General features: G+C 49.3%; 1 long non-coding RNA gene and 1 pseudogene across 7 annotated transcripts in view; one reads left to right on the plus strand and one right to left on the minus strand.

Moving 5' to 3' along the window:
* Positions 1–96: 96 nt before the first annotated feature.
* On the plus strand, positions 97–14,763 carry LOC148683046 (tubulin polyglutamylase complex subunit 2-like; annotated as a pseudogene). Its single transcript, XR_015947675.1, has 4 exons — positions 97–161; positions 10,939–11,052; positions 11,820–11,981; positions 14,126–14,763. The product of XR_015947675.1 is annotated as a tubulin polyglutamylase complex subunit 2-like (transcript).
* Positions 14,603–21,078, minus strand: part of LOC148683047 (uncharacterized) — a 31,749-nt gene continuing 25,273 nt past the window's right edge. The window contains exons 1-7 of one of the 6 annotated variants that reach the window (XR_015947676.1): positions 19,871–19,939; positions 18,786–18,902; positions 18,413–18,508; positions 16,933–17,111; positions 16,035–16,172; positions 15,358–15,731; positions 14,603–15,214 (exon numbers count right to left, since the gene is read on the minus strand). This is a non-coding gene — a long non-coding RNA (uncharacterized LOC148683047). The other 5 variants (XR_015947677.1, XR_015947679.1, XR_015947680.1 and 2 more) reach the window with 5 other exon arrangements.

The following is a 21,078-nucleotide window of genomic DNA, read 5'->3' on the forward strand; positions in this document are numbered from 1 at the left end:
TCCCATTGGCCGGCTCCTCCGACTCCGTTTCTGGGCAAAGCACAGGCCCCGTCAGCCAATGGGCGCCGAGAGTTGGGCGCGGGGGGCGTGGCCGGGCGGAGAGACGTTGGAGTTGGCAGTTGGCGGTTAGTTCAAGATGGCGAGCGGGGCTGCTGGCTGGAGTAAGGCCCATCTCTTTACCTCAGGACTTGGGAGGATGAACGAGGGCCAAGGCTGGCGTGGTTCCTGAGCATGTGCAGAGAGCCGCCTCCGTTGCCTCAGGAGCCAGGACCCCCCCTCTCCTGTCTCTCTCTCGCCCTCAGGGCTGTGCGGAGGGTCCGGGGAGCGGGGCTGCTTCCTGTTCTCGTCCCAGGGCTGCTGCCCGTCTGCTCCTCCCTTCCCCAGAAGGCTCCCTCGGAACGGAGACTGGAACTCGGGGCTTCCCGGCTTGGGGGTCTGCCGTCCGGGGAAGACGCCTCTTGCCTGGCCCTCGGCCATTCTCGTCGGCCTCCCTAGCCTCTCCCCTTCCCCAAGGGACCCCAGACCCCGAGCCTCGTCCCCAGAAGGAGGGGCCCCCCTCCCTTCTGTGCAGAGCTAGCAATGGAGGCTCAGACCTCCAGGCTTGGAGAGACTTCCCACCATCCCAGTTCTGCTCTGATTAACAATTGCATCCACACACCCATTTCCTCTGCTTAAGTTGTGTTCATTAATCTGGGAAGTGGGGCAATGAAACGGGAGCTGTTCAGCAGCAGAAAGATTCCTATTTCAGCAGCAATACTCATAGAATCATAGAGTTGGAAGAGACCACAAGGGCCATCCAGTCCAACCCCCTGCCAAGCAGGAAACACCATCAAAGCATTCCTGACAGATGGCTGTCAAGCCTCTGCTTAAAGACCTCCAAAGAAGGAGACTCCACCACACACCTTGGCAGCTAATTCCACTGCCGAACCGCTCTTACTGTCAGGAAGTTCTTCCTAATGTTTAGGTGGAATCTTCTTTCTTGTAGTTTGAATCCGTTGCTCCGTGTCCGCTTCTCTGGAGCAGCAGAAAACAACCTTTCTCCCTCCTCTTTATGACATCCTTTTATATATTTGAACATGGCTATCATATCACCCCTTAACCTTCTCTTCTCCAGGCTAAACATACCCAACTCCCTAAGCCGTTCCTCATAAGGCATCGTTTCCAGGCCTTTGACCATTTTGGTTGCCCTCTTCTGGACACGTTCCAGCTTGTCAGTATCCTTCTTGAACTGTGGTACCCAGAACTGGACACAGTACTCCAGGTGAGGCCTGACCAGAGCAGAATACAGTGGTACTATTACTTCCCTTGATCTAGATGCTATACTCCTATTGATGCAGCCCAGAATTGCATTGGCTTTTTTAGCTGCTGCATCACACTGCTGACTCATGTCAAGTTTGTGGTCTACCAAGACTCCTAGATCCTTTTCACATGTACTGCTCTCAAGCCAGGTGTCTCCCATCCTGTATTTGTGCCTTTCATTTTTTTTGCCCAAGTGTAGTACTTTACATTTTTCCTTGTTAAAATTCATCTTGTTTGCTTTGGCCCAGTTGTCTAATCTGTTAAGGTCATTCTGAAGTGTGATCCTGTCCTCTGGGGTATTAGCCACCCCTCCCAATTTGGTGTCATCTGCAAACTTGCTCAGGATGCCCTCAAGCCCATCATCCAAGTCATTGATAAAGATGTTGAATAAGACTGGGCCCAAGACAGAACCCTGTGGCACCCCACTAGTCACTACTCTCCAGGATGAGGAGGAGCCATTGATGAGCACCCTTTGGGTTCGGTCAGTAAGCCAGTTACAAATCCACTGAATGGTAGCATTGTCTAGCCCGCATTTTACCAGCTTCTTTACAAGAATATCATGGGGCACCTTGTCAAAGGCCTTGCTGAAATCAAGATAGGCTACATCCACAGCGTTCCCTTCATCTACCAGGCTTGTAATTCTGTCAAAAAATGAGATCAGATTAGTCTGACATGACTTATTTTTCAGAAACCCATGCTGACTTTTAGTGATCACAGAGTTTCTTTCTAGGTGCTCACAGACTGTTTGCTTAATGATCTGCTCTAGAATCTTTCCTGGTATTGATGTCAGGCTGACTGGGCGGTAATTGGTTACAGGTAGGTAGCCGTGTTGGTCTGGATCGAAGTAAAATAAAAAAATTCCTTCAGTAGCACCTTAAAGACCAACTAAGTTTTTATTTTGGTATGAGCTTTCGTGTGCATGCACACTTCTTCAGATACCTGGGCGGTAATTGTTTGGGTCCTCTCTTTTCCCCTTTTTGAAAATAGGGGAAACATTTGCCCTCCTCCAGTCTGCTGGAACTTTGCCTGTTCTCCAGGAATTTTCAAAGATTATTGCCAGTGGTTCTGAAATCACCTCTGCCAGTTCTTTTAATACTCTTGGATGTAGTTCATCTGGCCCTGGAGACTTGAATACATCTAAACTAGCCAAGTATTCTTGTACTACCTCCTTACTTATTCTGGGCTGTGTGTCCCCTGCTGAATCATCTGCTCCATATTCTTCAGGTCGGGCATTGTTTTCTTTTTTGGAGAAGACTGAGGCAAAGAAGGCATTGAGGAGTTCTGCCCTTTCTCTGTCCCCTGTTTGCATTTCACCATCTTCTCCTCTAAGTGACCCCACTGTTTCCTTGTTCTTCCTTTTGCTACGGACATACCCATAAAAGCCCTTTTTGTTGCTTTTAACCTCTCTGGCGAGCCTGAGTTCATTCTGTGCTTTAGCTTTTCTGACTTTGTCTCTACACGTGCTGGCTATATGTTTGAATTCCTCTCTGGAGATTTCCCCCCTTTTCCATTTTTTGTACATATCCCTTTTAAATCTTAACTCAGTCAAAAGTTCTTTAGATAGCCAGCCTGGCTTCTTTAGGCACCTTCCATGTTTCCGTCTCATTGGCGGAACTCCTTGTGCTGCCAATCCTATCTTTGTTGCCGTGACAGATAGGCGCTTGCTTTTTGCAAAAAGCAAGCAAGCAAGCTGAGATTCTTCTTCAGAGGGCACCATGTTCTGTGAGCCTTCTGTGCTCCTACAGAATGATGCCATTCATGCCAGCAACCTAGTAATGGCTGCCTTTCTTCCAGACAACCCGATGCCCCTTGGCTCCATGACCGTCAACAGCATCTCCTAGCTAAACTGAGTCAGAGCGTCACCCGTCTACACCTTATCCAATGCCCCCACACTGGCTGACTTGGAGGACACCAACTGTCATGGATTTAGGTACAGAGCATCACGGGAATCGCAACGCTCCATGGGACTTTGGCCATTGAGAGGGAGAACGGCCTGGGAAAGTAAACTTCTGAACTCTAAGAGAAAGATTTCTGACCCTTTTGATCCCGTGTAACCTTGCAGCTGTGAAATCTCCCATTCCTGTGCAATAAGAAATTAGGGAGGAAACTCTGTCCGGTGTGCTCGGAGAACTAAAGGCGTTAATTGCCCTGTAGGTTGATTAATGGATAAACACAAGACATCTGTGTAGCCTCTATTTGATTGACAAGACTAACGGTTGTAGGTTCTTTGATTGGATTATTCAAACCTCAACTCTAACGTAGATTGGATAATGAGCCATAAGCCCACGTGGAACACCTCAAGGGTTTTGGGGATTTAAGTCTGTTAGAGATGAGTCCCTTTTGTCTTTTGTCCTTGGCTTTTGTCTTGCAAAATGACCCAGCAAGGTACTGCTGTCCTGTTCGTCTTCAAAGAGCCTGAGAGAGACTGAGGTCTGCCGTTGGCTCTTGACTGCAATTTGCCGGGATGGAGAGATGCAGTCTTGGATCAATCTTATTCTAAGTTTGTACTTGTAAGTTAGCTATGCTTTCTTGTTTTATCTTTGTATTCCCTTTATTTGAGAACTGTTGCATGTTACTTTGTTATGCTATTTTATAATAAATAGTTAAAAGAGATTTCTTGTGGATTTTGGTCCTTCCTGGTCGCATTGCTAAACCCAGTCCTAGGCTGCTTTGCCCTCTACCAGGCAGAACGTGTATTCCTTGTCCCGGAGGTCTGTAAGGGGACCCTCCCGGGTGGTGGCAGCGATACCGGTTAAAGAAGTGTCTAAAAAACCCCCGTTCGAGCCATAGAGGTATAGCCAGACCCTTTCCCGGGTAATGCAAGCAGCCCAGCAGCCTCCGGAGGGAGAGCGGGCAGTGCTAAAAGGGAAAGAGGTTGAGGGTACTGACGGGCACGAACATCACATGGTGGCAGCGGTGTGGGATGCGACTTTGTGGCCAGAAAGTGGACAAAATCCTTTGGTTATAATCCAGTTCTCAGAAAAGGGGTACAAGCGTTTTTATTTTGCTAGTGAGTTAGGACAATGGCAGCAGGCTTGCCTAGCGAGATTTTACAAGCTTCGGAGGAGTGGCAGCAGGAACGCAGCACCCACCCTTCGTATCGTTTTGCGGAACCAGATGATCGGTCTATGCCAAGGCAATCGGTTCCAGGAGTGTATTCTCCTTTAAGAGGGGCTGAGGAGTTAGCCAGAGAAGCCGAGAGGGAGCACGCGGAAGCGTTCAGGAGCCCTCGGTCTGCACATCAAAGGTGGACACAGCAGCTGGAGGAGGCGGGGCTGGGAAGCCAGGATAGGCTAAGTGTGCGCGCCTCACCGACAGCGGAGAGAGAAACGCCACCTTTGCAGCGGCAGCGGGAGGTGGAACAAGTACCTGTTGCACCGTACCCTAGAGATGAAAGAAGACCAGTTGCCGGAGAGGTTGTGGTGAGATCCCGGGAGATGACTTCCCCACCCCCACGCAGAGTAGAATGGGCCCGTGAGGACGTCCAGGGGGATCCATACGCACAACAGAGGCCAGAGCAGATGGGTCAGCACGCGAGCGGGATGCCGGCGGCCAGCCCTGAGAGATGTGGATATCGGGAACTGAGGACTCAGCTCCGGGAAGATCATCCATACGCCGAAAGAGAAGATCCAGAGTTTGAGGCGCAAGGCATTTCTGAGAGCCGGAGGGCATATGTTGCGTAAAGTGAGTATCAAACTTTGCCTAAGAGATTTATGGAAGGTGTGAGACTGAGGGAAAGACACTATGCGGGTGGGGAAACTAGAGCAGCCAGTCCCCAAGGGGTTAAACCTTTGGAAGATTCTTGGGAACTGCGGAGGCGGCCCCCCCCCCAGCATATGAAAGAGAGAGGATGCCCCGGGCTGAAGCTTTACGATTTGCCCAAGCAGAACTTCAGCGCAGACAAGCAAGAGGCCCCAGCTCTCTTCCTGCTCTAGAGTATTACAGTGATTGGCAAAGAGCTGCGGTGCCTAGACAGAGGGAATCAAGTCTCCAGGATATCAACCTCAAATATTTGCCGACTCACGACCCAAATATGGATGTTCTATCCTATTTAACACTGTTTGAGACCACGTGTGAGGAAATGGCAGTTCCATATCGGTACTATATGCCGATCCTCAGGTCCCTTGTGAAAGGACCTCTTCAGGAACTGATGGGAACGCTCTCACGAGAGCAAATGTTTAGTTATGAAACATATAAGCAATTGGTCGAACAAAGATTTTCGTTGGATTCTCAGCATTATCAGCAAGCATTTAGGAGGGCTGTTAAAGTGCCTCCTCACGAGAAATTCCAGCTATTCGCGGCGAAGTTAGAACAAAACTTTGGACTGTGGTTAGCGGCTGAGAAAGTGCAGACTTTTGAACAATTGAGACAACTGGTGCTCTTGGAGCAATTCCAGAGAAGTTTGCCATCTGAGATTGCAAGTTTAGTTGCTGATAGACACCCTCAAAACCTGCAAGAATCGGCTAGATTGGCGGAGGAATTCCGTTCTCATCGGGCGCACATGGCTCAGAAGCCGCCGATGGGAGGGGGCGGGACCCGGATGGGCCCACCCGGGCCAGCTAGCTCAGGCACGGCTCTTAAAGCTACAGCGCAACTAAAGCCTGCCGATTCTAAACCTGCATTTGGGAAAAGGGGAGCATCTCCAGGCAGAGGGAAGGAGAAGGTGGCCCCCTCTTCGGGTCTGTGCTTCCTTTGTCACGAAAGGGGGCACATCAAAGCCCAGTGTCCGATGCAGCTAGCTAGACGTTCCCCAATTGCTACGTCAACTCCGGCGGTACGCCAAATTGCGCAACCGGGAGAAGATTGGGATGAGAAGATCCGGCGTGCAGGAGTCCAGGGAAGAGCGGAGGAGTGTGGCCCTGAGCTGGGAAGGGGGAGAGGGATGGAACGGCCCCAGGGAGCAACCCCAACACCCCCGCCGGTTGCAGCGGCCCCTCAAGCCGTGAGATCCAGTGGATCCCCAGCGCCAAGTCAACCTGAGACTTCAGCTGAATGGGCTAAGATGCATTTCATGGCTCCCATCCGGATAAATAATATCAGAGTTAGTTCCTATCGGGACACAGGTGCGGATGTTACCAGCGTATCTAAAGGCTTAGTACGCCCAGGGCAGGTGCAGCCCCAGCCTTTGAAAATCACTCCGTTTGGGACTGAGTCTATTTACCGCCCAACGGCTATTGTTGAAGTGGAGTATCAAGGCTACTCAGGAAATCAGCTAGTCATTCTACATGAGCCTCAGGATTGCCATGTTGCAGCCCTGGTGGGCAATGATCTTGCATTCCTGGCTCACAAGCATCGACAGTCTTCCAGCGACCCTGCAGCTGATCCGCCCATTGGAGCCACCTGGAAGGAGGAGGAGGAGACACCTTCTCCAGTGGGGATTTACGTGCCAATGGAGGGCGGGGATTGTTTTGCTATGGGAAGCTTGGAAAAACCAAGCCTTGAGGGGGAAGAAGGGGGGCGGGATGTTGTGCCTCTTTCTTCTGCACCAGCCGTTTCAGCACCATCCAGCGTGGAGAGGGGGAGTTCCCCCCTCCCTTGCTCCTCGGCTGAGGAGGAACTTGAGACTGCTGAATTAGGAGACACGGCACGCCTGGCGAAGGAGCAGCAAGAAGATCCTACACTGCAGTCGTGTCGAGAAGCGGCCGGCGTTACTCCAAGGGGGGAGAGGAGGGCCCGCTTCCTCTACAAAGAAGGACTTTTATTTAGGCAGTATTGGCCTAAAAGGGTTACAGACCGGGACTCTATTTTGCAGCTTGTGGTTCCTGAAATCAGGAGGGAAAAGGTTTTGAGTATGGCACACTCAGGGGGGCTTTCTGGGCATTTAGGGGTGCAAAAGTCTTTGGAACGCCTTACCCGATATTTTTATTGGCCCCAAGTGTACAAGAGTGTTCAACAGTATGTACGCTGTTGTGATGTATGCCAAAGGGTGGGGCACAATCGGGACAGCCCCCCTCATACACTTCAAAGTATTCCCTTAACAGCGGGAGTCTTTGCCAAATGGGCTGTAGATTTTGTAGGCCCTTTGCCTCGGACCCCCAGGGGGAAAAAATATATAGCCACGGTTATTGATTATGCGACTAGATATTGTTTTGCTGCTAGTCTGACTAATACCCGAGCCCCAGGTCTGGTACAATTTCTGTTCACTGCCTTTTGTTCCATGGGGATTCCCCAGGTTTTGATGAGTGATTTGGGACCCAATCTTTTGTCTGATGTGGTTCAACAGGTTCTGAAATTAATGGAAATACATCACCACACTTCAGTGGCTTATGAACATCGTATGAATGGATTAGTGGAGCGGGTGCAGTCCACCCTGACTTCTATGTTAAAGAAATGTGCATTGATCCATGAGTCTAGCTGGGATCAGGACTTGCCTCTGGTGGTAGCTACGTATAATGATTCCTACCAAGCAAGTCTGGGGTATGCTCCTAATCAATTGGTTTATGGGAGATTGTTGAACAGCCCTCTGTCCATGCTTAGAAAGCAGTGGGACCAGAGTGAGGATAGCCTCCAATTACCCTCTGTGGCTGAACATTTTCAGGCTTTGACCCAGACGTTGGCTGAGATTTGGGATCAAGCTAAAGCCAACCTGGAAGAAGCACGTAAAGAGTATACCCGCACACATGATGTGAAAGCTGTGGAGAAATGTTTTGAGGTGGGAGACAAGGTTCTGGTACTGAGACCCACACGTCCACATAAGTTGTCGCCTAAGTGGAGTGGACCAGGTGTGGTTAAAGAGAGACTTAGCTCTGTAAGGTATGTGGTAGAATGTCCAGAGCTACACCCATCTCCTCGACAATATCATGCCAACTCCATGAAATTGTATTGTGAACCTGACTCCAAAAGGGTCTTGGCTATTGCTGGAGGGCATGGGAGGGAGTCTCATTTGCCTTTGGACCTGCTGCAGGAGTTTAAGCAGGCTGGCTCCCTTGAGGATATTTTAAGATCCCCTACACTGAACACCCAACAGGCTCAGGAACTATATGAGGTTTTGTTGCCCTTTGAGTCCGTTTTTAGTACAAAACCAGGTCGGACTCATTTGGCCCAGCATCACTTTGAGACTGGCACTGCTGCTCCCATTGCCTCACGACCATATCGCGTGAGTGAAGCCCATGCTCAGTGCATTGAGGCAGAGATCAAGGAAATGCTTGAATTGGGAGTTATAGTTCATAGCACCAGCGCCTGGTGTTCCCCTGTGGTGTTGGTTCCGAAAGGGGAGGGGCAGGTTAGGTTTTGTGTGGATTATAGAAAGATTAATATGGTGATGGTGCCGGACGTCTTTCCCCTGCCTAGAGTGGACACTCTAATTGAAAAACTGGGTCAGGCTAAGTTCATCTCAGTCTTTGACCTGACTAAGGGGTACTGGCAGATTCCCTTATCACCTGAGGCTTCTGAGAAATCAGCCTTTGTTACCCATATGGGTTTATATCAGTTCAGAGTCCTTCCTTTTGGACTTAAGAATGCCCCTGCCACATTTCAGCGCTTGATTAACTCTTTAATCGCAGATATGAGCGCTTATTGCTGTGCGTACCTAGATGACGTATCAGTTTTTTCAAACACCTGGGAGGAGCACTTAGAGCATGTGCAGAGTGTGTTTACTAGATTCAAAGAAGCCAATCTTACTGTGAAAATGGCGAAGTGTCAATTTGCCCAAGGTGAAGTGTTTTATTTGGGTTTTCAGGTTGGCTCAGGCTATATTGAAGCCCTGGAAGCAAAAGTTCAGGGGATCCAGGATTGGCCCCGACCCAAGACCAAGCGGGATGTGTTATCTTTTTTGGGAGTGGCTAACTATTATCGTAGATTTATTGTACATTTTGCCACCATTGCCGCTCCCCTGACTAATCTGTGTAAAAAAGCGTTGCCTACCAAAGTAACTTGGACGCCAGAGTGTCAGCGGGCTTTTGTGTTGTTGAAGCAAGCCCTGACCAGTAATAAGGTAATGCTAGCCCCGGACCAGCAGAAACCCTTTGTGGTCCAAACGGATGCTAGCCATACAGGGCTGGGAGCAGTCCTGCTTCAGAAAGACCCTGAAGGTGAGTTGAGACCAGTGGTTTACCTGAGTAAGAAGTTACTACCCCGTGAGCAAAATTATTCCACCGTTGAAAAAGAATGTTATGCGCTTTTATGGTCTCTTTCCCGGCTGAAGGTTTATCTTTGGGGGGCGGAGTTTCAAGTGCAGACTGATCACTCGCCTTTATGTTGGCTATCACGCATGAAAAATTCCAATCAGAAACTGTTAAGGTGGAGTCTGGCCTTGCAGGATTACAATTTTACTGTGGTTCATATCCCTGGAAAGCAGAATGTTGTGGCGGATGCCCTCAGTCGCTTGTATCAGTCTGTTGAGTAACTGTTATGTTTATTATGATTCTCACAGGCTGGGTGTCCTACCTTACAGGGGTGTGCGGAAATGTGGGACGCCTTGACCCCAAATTTCCGTTAGGGAAGGGGGTGTCATGGATTTAGGTACAGAGCATCACGGGAATCGCAACGCTCCATGGGACTTTGGCCATTGAGAGGCAGAACGGCCTGGGAAAGTAAACTTCTGAACTCTAAGAGAAAGATTTCTGACCCTTTTGATCCCGTGTAACCTTGCAGCTGTGAAATCTCCCATTCCTGTGCAATAAGAAATTAGGGAGGAAACTCTGTCCGGTGTGCTCGGAGAACTAAAGGCGTTAATTGCCCTGTAGGTTGATTAATGGATAAACACAAGACATCTGTGTAGCCTCTATTTGATTGACAAGACTAACGGTTGTAGGTTCTTTGATTGGATTATTCAAACCTCAACTCTAACGTAGATTGGATAATGAGCCATAAGCCCACGTGGAACACCTCAAGGGTTTTGGGGATTTAAGTCTGTTAGAGATGAGTCCCTTTTGTCTTTTGTCCTTGGCTTTTGTCTTGCAAAATGACCCAGCAAGGTACTGCTGTCCTGTTCGTCTTCAAAGAGCCTGAGAGAGACTGAGGTCTGCCGTTGGCTCTTGACTGCAATTTGCCGGGATGGAGAGATGCAGTCTTGGATCAATCTTATTCTAAGTTTGTACTTGTAAGTTAGCTATGCTTTCTTGTTTTATCTTTGTATTCCCTTTATTTGAGAACTGTTGCATGTTACTTTGTTATGCTATTTTATAATAAATAGTTAAAAGAGATTTCTTGTGGATTTTGGTCCTTCCTGGTCGCATTGCTAAACCCAGTCCTAGGCTGCTTTGCCCTCTACCAGGCAGAACGTGTATTCCTTGTCCCGGAGGTCTGTAAGGGGACCCTCCCGGGTGGTGGCAGCGATACCGGTTAAAGAAGTGTCTAAAAAAACCCCGTTCGAGCCATAGAGGTATAGCCAGACCCTTTCCCGGGTAACGCAAGCAGCCCAGCAGCCTCCGGAGGGAGAGCGGGCAGTGCTAAAAGGGAAAGAGGTTGAGGGTACTGACGGGCACGAACATCACACCAACAATGAAGGAGGTACTGCCCCACCTCACCCCTTTGTCCATGGGAGACCTCAGTCCTTTCCGCTCCACCAGTTTCTGTGACCTTATACGCAATCCCCACAGACACCCAGCTTCCCGAGCTCTGCATGGCTTGAGTATTCCTTGCCCTGCACCCGATGAGAATGCCTGCCTGCCTCACTCAGCCTTTTCTTTCTCCCCAAAGGTAACGGGGGTCAGTCAGAGAAACCTCACTTGGAGTCGTGGAGCCTGGTGTTTGAGCTGGACCCAAGCAGAGGGAATTGGAAGGTCTGCCTTGTGTACAAGAACACCAAGCCGGGTATGTTGTGTGATACCAGCAGCCCAAGAACTGTCTTCCCTAATCGACCCCATCTGCAAGCCCCAGTTGCCTTTTGTCTTTGTGGGAGATGATTTGGACTACTGTTCCTAGCAACATACCATTGTGCTGGCTGAGAGTGATGGGCTTTGTAGTCCAGAACATCTGGAGGGCACAAGGTTGAAAAAGGCTGTCATCTATGATGGCCTGTGATGAAGTTTTCCTGAAGCAAGCTATGCTTTGTTGTTGCTGTTGTTGTTAATATTATTATTGACATTTGTATACCGACCTTCATCCACAGATCTCAGGGCGGTTCACCACATAAAATTACTATATCTTTATATCTATATCTATTGTATATATATGCATAATAAAAATAAGAAGAAAAGCAAAAATCCCCCTCACCCAGCGCATTTAGAAAGGTAGAGATCAGGCTTGGTTGAAGGGGAACATTTTCACCTGGCACCTAAAGATAGGTAGTGAAGGTGCCAAGCGAGCCTTCCTGGGGAGGGCCTTTCACAAACAGGGAGCCACTGAAGAATAGGCCTGTTCTCATGTGGCCACCTTCCGGACCTCTCGTGGAGGAGGCACCTGAAGAAGGGCCTCAGAGGATCAATTTCCCTTGGAAATGCCTTTATCCATTGTGAAAAGCACCGAGGCCCAGATCGTCATCCATAGGCCTCAAGAGTTCCTTATTAAAAACCCCTGAGAGGTGGGGGGGTCCGTTCTTCTCATCCTGCGGCACTAATAGTCTCTCTTCTCACTTCCAGTTGTCACCCTGGATTCCGAGATCTGGCTTCTGGACTGAGCTCTCGACTGGCATTTCCTCACCAAAACCCTTCACCGCTTACTACCGGCTCCTGATCACCCACCTAGGACTGCCACATTGGCAGTATGCCTTCACCAGCTGTGACATCAACCCCCAGGCTAAGGTGAGAGAACAACAAACGGCCCGTCCCTTTTCCTAGGGTCTGCCGCTCCTCCCCATTCTGCCTTCACAAAAGCCCTGCGAGGGAGGTCAGGCTGAGAGTGAGTGATTGGCCCAAGGCCACCCAGTGAGCTTCATGGCCAAATGGGAATTTGAACCCCAGCCTCCCAGGCCCTAGACCGACATTCTAATCCATTGTGTCTCAAACTTGGGTCCCCAGCTGTTGTCTGGACCCAAGTTTGAGAAACACTGCTCTTACCACTATGCCACAGCACCTCTGCACTGACTGGCTGCTGCTCTCCAGAGCTTCAGGTGGCATGGTGGGGGTCTCTCCCAGCCCTCCTTGGAGATACCGGTGGGGATTTTCATGCAACATAAATGCTCTCGCCTCTGAACGAATCCTTTTGACCCGGGGCTGACGTTCTTCCATTCCTTTCCTCTGTTCTGCATCACTTCCACTTTCCCAGAGAGGCATTTGGATCCTGACTCTCCAGGATTTGGGGAGCAGCAGCTGTTCTCAGCCCCATTTGGAGATCCCCAGGAATTGAACTCTGCACCCAACGCACACACTCTGACACAGAAGCACGATTCTTCCCTCATGAGCTTAGGATATTACTGTGCTGTGGTGTGATATCTCTTCTGCAGCTCTGTGCCAAGAAGGCCTTGCAAAGGGTAATAATAATAATAATTTAGCAGGTCATCCAGGAATTGAATTAGGGACCTGCTCCATCCAAGCAGACCCCCTTTTGTCCCTCAGCCCATCTAGCGGGATTCCTGTGTGAGGCCTCCGGTCCCACGGCCGGCAGATACTGTAACAAGCCAGGAGCCAGGCCTTGAGAGGCCCTCACCCTTCCATCGCTCACCTTCCTTCTCTGCCATGTGCAGCATTACTTTTATCGCCATTTTTGATAGTTATCAGACGGGCAATTTGACAGACAGGCCAAGGAGCCTAAAGTCCTCTGTGTCAGGACAGCCTTTGTGTTCCAGAGCTATGCGTGTTTGGGATCCTCTGAGTTCCCTGGTTTACCTTTCTTTTACCTGTCCTGCATCTCCCACAAGAGACTCTTTCCACTTCCTCTGTGCCATGCCAAACTTCATAAACTTCTATCGTGCTGCCTCTTACTTGCCTTTTCTCCTCACCAAAAAGTCCTCACCTCAGCCACCTTCCTTCCTAGGGGATTCGCTCCATCCCCTTTGTTAGGGATTTTATAGGGGGGGCACCCAAACGCAGCTTCATTTGGGAATCAAGATTGGCACAAATGCCCTCAAGGGACCCCGTCTGATCCTACAACACCACTCTAGTATCGCACCAACATGAACACCTCGATCGAACCCCTCAAGATCAAGCCCTGTGTAATAAAGGCTCCTTTTCCTACCCTTTCTCTGTTGCCTGAGACTCTATGTAACCATATTTCTTTATGAATGAATACCGTGTATCTGTATTTCTAAATGAAACCCCCTTTTGCTACTCTGGCCAAGGGCTCTCAGGGATGCAGGGAACAGCCATAATCCTTTAAGCGAGAGGTCACGTAGCCAGGGTTGTGCTCCTCTGCATATCCATAATCCATTCAGGTACCATCTCCTACCACTCCCGACCCTCCGAAGCCAGAGGCAATACACACACCTGGACCCATTGTTTTTCCCCACCAGGTACTCAAGGATCCTCTCCCAGATACTTACTGGTACTTGCTTATCAATGTCCTGGGACATCGTGCATTGTTACCTTATGTTTACCTGTATGCTAATGCCCCTTGCACCTTCCCCTTTTCTGTCGTTTTACCCTGTCACAAGTGATATATGTATGATGCTTTCGATGTGCATTATGGGATGGTGGTGGGAACTTTTAAAAGTTCCTGTAGCCCTGTTCACGGTGTTCAGTCTGGCATTGAACCTGCTGCGCAGTAATAAACCTTGCTGTTTGCTCCGGATCGTGGCTGGACGCCTTCCTTTTATACTCCGCAACGACCACAGGCCCTTGCCTCTTGAGCTGGGTGGCTGAGCATTCTCACACCCAGAATTTTGCCCTAACACCCTTGATAATTTTGGTTGCCCTTTTCTGAACTTTTTCCAACATCCTTTTCGAGACGAGGCGGCCAGAACCACACGCCTGCCGTTTGCTGCTCCTCACTTTCCCTTCTCCTTTTCCAGCAAAGGTTCAACATGTACAAGCCCGTCCACTGTCAACACGGAGCAGCTCTCTGAGGAGGCCGATTCCTTCGTGAAGAAGCTGGAGCCAAACAAGGTCTTCCTGACATTGCACAGCAGCACCTCAAAGCCCTGTGGGCCCCTCCCCCCTTGCTTATTCCAGTATCCCTCTGGTCAAGACCAGACCCGGAGGCAGGAATAGTCTTCAAACAACGACCAAACCCGCCTCCTTGGTAATGACATGGTCTGGACTTAGCGTAACTCCTGCTGCTGCCCGTGATCACTGAGATCGGATGTCCCAGGACACACAAACGCACACACACCCCGTGGAACATGCTCCAGCCATTCTGTTGGTGGAGCCAACTCCTGGGCAGCCCTGACCCTCTCCCCTTAGGAACAGAACGATACAAAACTCTACCTGTGCACAACCCAACACCCACCCACCCCCAAGAGAGAAAGAAACACACAAACAAAAGAACATGCCAAAAAAGGACAATTTAATATATAAAATATAAAAGATAACATATAATTTATAAGCTGTTAAATATAATTTATAAACTATTAAATTAATAAACTATTAAAAAGAGGAGCCCCCTCTGCCGAGTATCAGCCGCAGTCCATGTGAATCGTATACATACATACAACAAAAACCTCCGTTACGAACAAAATTTACCTATGTAAACATGCGTAACTGGCTGTTATAACAGAATATACAAAAACCTACAAGATCAACATAAATTCAAAAGTACTTTCGAAGCAGAAATAATATTAGAATTCCACAAGAGGAGGTGTACATCAGGTGTAGAGGTGACAACAATCTATCCAATTGGCAAACAGGCGTGGCAAGCCAATGTCCATAGACAAGGTTCCCGGGTTACGTCCCTTATTTCGCCCCAGTTAGGCTTGCAAAGATAGAAACATCGACTCAAAGCTCTAGGTCAGGCATCCCCAAACTGCGGCCCTCCAGATGTTTTGGACTACAACTCCCATGATCCCTAGCTAACAGGATGGTCAGGGATGATGGGAATTGTAGTCCAAAACATCTGGAGGGCCGCAGTTTGGGGATGCCTTCATTTGGCATTACACCTAGAGCTTTGAGTCGATGTTTCTATCTTTGCAAGCCTAACTGGGGCGAAACAAGGGACGTAACCCGGGAACCTTGTCTATGGACATTGGCTTGCCACGCCTGTTTGCCAATTGGAGAGATTGTTGTCACCTCTACACCTGATGTACACCTCCTCTTGTGGAATTCTAATATTATTTCTGCTTCGAAAGTACTTTTGAATTGACTTATCTCCACAATAATTACTTCATGAACACTTCATTCATTTTGGACTGAATCCTTGTTGATATTTTGAACATGGGGGTGTCCCTTTTCTGTTGACTTATGTTGATCCTGTTGGTTTGATAAATTCTTTGAACCAAGTTTTGAACAAGTTTTTGTATATTCTGTTATAACAGCCAGTTACGCATGTCTACATAGCAGTCCATGTGAAGCCTGTCAGTGGAAAGAGGCAGGGTAGGGCCCTCAGGCTCCCGGCAGGCAGTCCTGAGTCGCCGTAGCAGCAGCGGAGGGATGCCTCTGTCACCAGAGCCATGGCTGGAGGACCTGCTGGCGGAAAGAGATTGGAGGCGGGGGCACATTATTATTATTATTATTATTATTACATTTTTATTTATACCCCACCCTCCCTGGCCAAGAACATTCTTGTTGAGACCAGCCTACCCAGATGATTCGAAAGCTGGTGCAAATGTTCATCTGGTTAGTTTTTCTCATCGCTCTTTTCATCTCTTGGAAGTTTGTTTGTTTTATTACAATCAAACAGCATATACATTTCATGAAATCAAGAGTAAGTTGATCCCCATTTCCCAGAAAGCAGGCCTCCCCTGCCAGCCCTTTTCACCAACTTACCTTATCAAAAGATGAAGGCCTTTGAAGAAGCCTTCTGGACTGGAAAGCAGCTCCCAGCACCTTTCCTCCCCCAAAGCACTGTATTCCTGGACGTAGCCACCAGACCGAATGAGATTTTTCAAGGCCTGCACAGTGGTCCTGAATCAAGGGAAAGAATGAAGAAGATTCTATTTATTCATTTATCCATTAAAAAAACTGTATCCTGCCCTCACCCGTAGATCTCAGGGCAAACACAAGATAAAAAGCACCAAAGAAATCATAGAAGCCGGAACAAAGCCGAGCAATGGAAAGGACGTCGGGAAGAGGAACCTTTTTGCCTGGCATCTAAAGGTATCTAAGGAAGGCACCAGGCAAGCCTCCCTGGGGAAGAGCGTCCCACTCATGGGGAGCCACCACAGAAAAGGCCCCACCCTCCGGACGCACATGAAGAGGGGCCTCCGATGATGGGTAGCTTCACCTGGGGAGTTGGAGGTCCTTGGCAGCTTGCAGTCTTGAGCTGCTTGGCCTGATGGATCCAGCCACAACCCCCAGCTCCCGCAGCCTCCCTCCCACATCTTTCCAGCACGTGATGGAGACTTCAGGTTCCATGGCACCCCAATCAGCCCATCCATCGTGCGGGCGGGAGAGTCTCCAACATCCCTTCCCATCCTAGTGTCCTTCCGATGTTTTGGACTACAACAACTCGCATCTTCAGCCCAGTTGCGCTGGCTGGGGCTGGTGGGAGTTGTGCTCCAAAAGGACTGAAGAGCACAGGGCTTGGGGAAGCAGGGCCTCCATCTCCAAATGAAGCCTATCTCTTTGGTGAGGGCTGAGCCATGACGGCCACGGGTCACGCTTGCAAGCGCCCAGAGAGAGAAGGGAGGGAGGGCCACCCCAAATGCATTAGCAGGTCCCTTACGCCAGCGGGTCGAGGCGGGGGCCGGTGATGAGGCTTGGTGCCCCATTCGAAAATCTTCTGCTCGCCCCAAGCAGAAAATAAATCTGCGTTGTTAGCCCAAGCAGGAGGTCGGCGAACTTGCTCTCCAGGAGTTCTGCAGCCTCAGGTAGCGACAAGATGTAGCACAATACGTTGGTCGCCTGGAGGGACAAGGACAGGAGAACAGCGTTCAGGCCAAGATCTCCCAGACCCCTGCTCCATCTCTCTCCGTATTGTCTACGCTGACTAGCAGTGGCTGTCCAGGGTTTCAGGCGAGGGACACCCCACCGTGGAGATGCATGAGGGGGCTGGGGGCCACCATCCACTCAATCAAGTTCTCCATTATATACTGGAGGCTGAACAGGTAGCCGATCTCCAGGTGAAAAAGGAGCTGAGAAAGAAAACACTTGATGGTGTGCAAGGCCAAAGAAAGTGCCGCGAAAAGCAAAGTTCACTACCCTATACCCTCCAAGTGTCCACATCTGCACTTTGTTACCTAAGTAGGGTTGGGTTTGGGGATATTCATGTCAAAGAATGTTTTTGGCCTACAACTCCCATGATCCCTAGCTAGCAGGACCAGTGGTCAGGGATGGTGGGAATTGTCGTCTCAAAACACCTGGAGGGTGTTTTGAGACGACAAAAACCTCCAGTTTCCCACTGGGACCAACAAAACCTCCAGTTTCCCACTGGGACCAACAAATATATTATCAATTTCACCTCAAAAATTATAATTCGGAACTGGGAAAAGTTCGGAAGGGGGCAACCAAAAGGACTGGGATGGTTATGAAGCTCTATGGTCGCAGCATTTGGGGGGTTTTAGTTTAGAAAAACGGCGAGGAAGAGGAGATGCAATGTATGGCAAGGAGAAAGTGGAGAGAGAGACATATCTTTGAAAGGAAACGAATGTGTGCTTTGCACAAGCATTCCTAGCAGAACAGAGGGTTAGGATTCTTCTCCTGTGCTGCAGTCATGGGATTGTTTATATCCCTTGTTGGTGTATGTTTTCATTCCACACTGTGGGAAGTGACAGGATGTTTGTATTACTGTGTTTCCGTGATGTGGGACGTTTGTCCTTTGCTCTTTCTCTTTGCTGTCTGATGCTGAAGAGGAAGGAGCTGAGTTACAATGCTCCGAATGTATATATGTAAATAAACGTTGTTTAGCCAAATGCTGCTGTGCTATTGAGTCTGTACGCTGACTACCTATACTCTGCTGATCCTGAAGTGTGCTGATGTCTCTAAGGTATCAGTCACCGTGTTCAGGCTGGAGAAAGATTTTGAATCTCCCAAACAACCGACCAGGTCTCCTACTCGTGTGTAGGACTTCCTGACACAGAGGCCCCTTTCACCATCAACAGCCACAACCAGTGAGTTGGCCACAGATGCCCCCTGGGCAATCATTTCGAGAGGGTCTGTCATCCGGCATGCTCCCCCCGGCTCTGACATCTTGGGGGCTCCCTTACCACTAATATATCCTGCAGCGTCTCCAGAGGGGGGGCCTCCGACAACAAGCTGGTGAGAATGTTGAGGCAGGTGTTGATGGTCTCTCAGTAATAGTCCTGAAAGGAGAGAAGCAATGGATTCAAACGACAAGAAAGAAGATTTCACCTAAACATTAGGAAGAACTTCCTGACAGTAAGAGCTGTTCGGCAGTGGAATTTGCTACCAAGGAGTGTGGTGGAGTCTCCTTCTTTGGAGGTCTTTAAGCAGAGGCTTAACAGCCATATGTCAAGAATGCTTTGATGGTGTTTCCTGCTTGGCAGGGGGTTGGACTGGATGGCCCTTGTGGTCTCTTCCAACTCTATGATTCTATTCTATGAGTGAACCAATGGTCACCTCTAATCAGGCGTTATTTTGCTCCGGTGATCTGACTGCCGCACCATCTAACCTCACTGGCAGCCTTTCCAGCGGTGGATACAGCCAGGTCCGAGTCAGCCTGAAGGTTCAGGAGAGCTGCAACGGAAGAAGGAACATGAGAACGGACTTCCGGAATGGATTAAGTTTGAGAAGCAAGGTAATACCCAATTTGGTCCTAGGTGTGGAGTCAGTATACCCCCCAGGCTCCAACCCTTCGGTGAAGCCAGAAACTCTGCCCTAGGGCACAGTCTGGAGGCATGTGGTGCTAGGACCCTGGCGGAGCTCAGGAGGTCTGCTCAGTGCCAGGATGGGGACCACTTGGGATTGGGAAACAGTGGCACACCTCCTGGAGTCGCATGACCGGAGAAAGGCAGGATGTGCTGGATTTTTCCGTGCATACGATGGGGAATTCCAAATTAAGAAAACTGAGGGAACTTGCCCAGAGTTGCTGAGCTTTTTTAGGGGGGGGATTTCCAAAAATCGCTCACCCGCCGGACCTACGCTGCCACTCGTCCGCGTCACAAAGCCCACCTATTGTCTGTCTGTCCCCTCGCTGGCAGAAGCCACCAATCGCCCACCCAATTGCTGCAGCGATCAACACCAGCCCTCTTTTAGTTCCTAAAAGATGTGAGCATAATAATACCAAAGGGAAATCAACAAAAATTATATATACAGTAAATGGCTCTCAGGGAAGAGGACAGTCTAGGTGAATAATGAGAGAAAGGAACAGTATATGCAGATAACGAGACTGCATGGAAAACAAAATAGGACATGATTCAGGTAGGTAGCTGTGTTGGTCTGAGGCAGTCAAAATAGATAAATAATAATAATAATAAATTGCCCAGTAGCACCTTAGAGACCAACTAAGCTTTCGTGTGAAGGCACACTTCTTCAGATACACGTTCCTGCAATTACTTGCCTACAGTATACTGTTCCTTCTATGGCAAACTGCTTTTCCTCACGATGCATTTATATATAATATGCTGCTGATTTCTCTTGGATATCTTATGCTCACATTGTTCATGAACTCAAATCCCCTCCTGAGGTAAAGAGACGGGCCTTACTCGCCATCTTGAAGTAACCGCCAACCGCCAACGTCTCTCCGCCCGGCCACGCCCCCCACGTCCCACTCTCGGCTCCCATTGGTTGACGGGGCCCGCGCTTTGCCCAGATACGGGGGGGGAGGAGCCAGCCAATGGGGAGGACTCGGAACGGGCGGGGGGAGACTGGGAGGAGGAGGAGCCGGTTCTCCCATTGCCTTCTGGGAGTTGTAGTGCCTGCTCTCCATACCTCCCCACTACAGAACGGACTGACAACGTAGTGCAGGCAGAGGCAGCCTCCAGATGTTTTTTGACCTACAACTCCCATCATTCCTAGCTAACAGGAACAGTGCTCAGGGATGATGGGAATTGTAGTCCCAAAACATCTGGAGGGCCGAGTTTGCCTATGCTTGACATACTTGCTTGTTGTGGTTGTGGAGGCTGAGAGGCAGAGACTGCCAGCACAGCGCCCTGATCTTTTCCTATATTTATCATCACAACAGCCCTGCGAGGGAGGCCAGGCTGAGAGGCAGACTGCCAGCACATCGCCCTGATCTTTTCCTATATATATATATCATCACAGCACATCACCCTGATTTTTTCCTATATTTATCATCACAACAGCCCTGCAAGGGAGGCCAGGCTGAGAGGCAGAGACTGCCTGCACATTGCCCTGATCTTTTCCTATATATATATATCATCACAGCACATCACCCTGATTTTTTCCTATATTTATCATCACAACAGCCCTGCAAGGGAGGCCAGGCTGAGAGGCAGAGACTGCCTGCACATTGCCCTGATCTTTTCCTATATTTATCATCACAACAGCCCTGCGAGGTTGGCCAGGCTGAGAGGCAGAGACTGCCTGCACATTGCCCTGATCTTTTCCTATATTTATCATCACAACAGCCCTGCAAGGGAGGCCAGGCTGAGAGGCAGAGACTGCCAGTACATCGCCCTGATCTTTCCCTTTTTCTCTCTCACAACAGCCCTGCAAGGTAGGCCAGGCTCAGAGGCAGAGACTGCCAGCCCACTAACCCAAATTTCTAAATTCCTTTATATGTCTTTCCAGGTTTCCCCATAATTACGTATCTTTAAATATATTAAGACTCTTAGTTCTCCCTTCCAGCTCTATGATTCCATGATCTAGAGCTGCAGTTTTCGGTCGTTTAGTTGACTGAAAGAGTGCCTTGTTAACCTGAGGCACTTTTGAAAGATTGCATTATTTTAAA

Source organism: Zootoca vivipara, unplaced genomic scaffold (assembly GCF_965207765.1).
Source record: "Zootoca vivipara unplaced genomic scaffold, rZooViv2.hap1.1 HAP1_SCAFFOLD_44, whole genome shotgun sequence".
In the NCBI taxonomy this organism is placed as follows: Eukaryota; Metazoa; Chordata; class Lepidosauria; order Squamata; family Lacertidae; genus Zootoca; species Zootoca vivipara.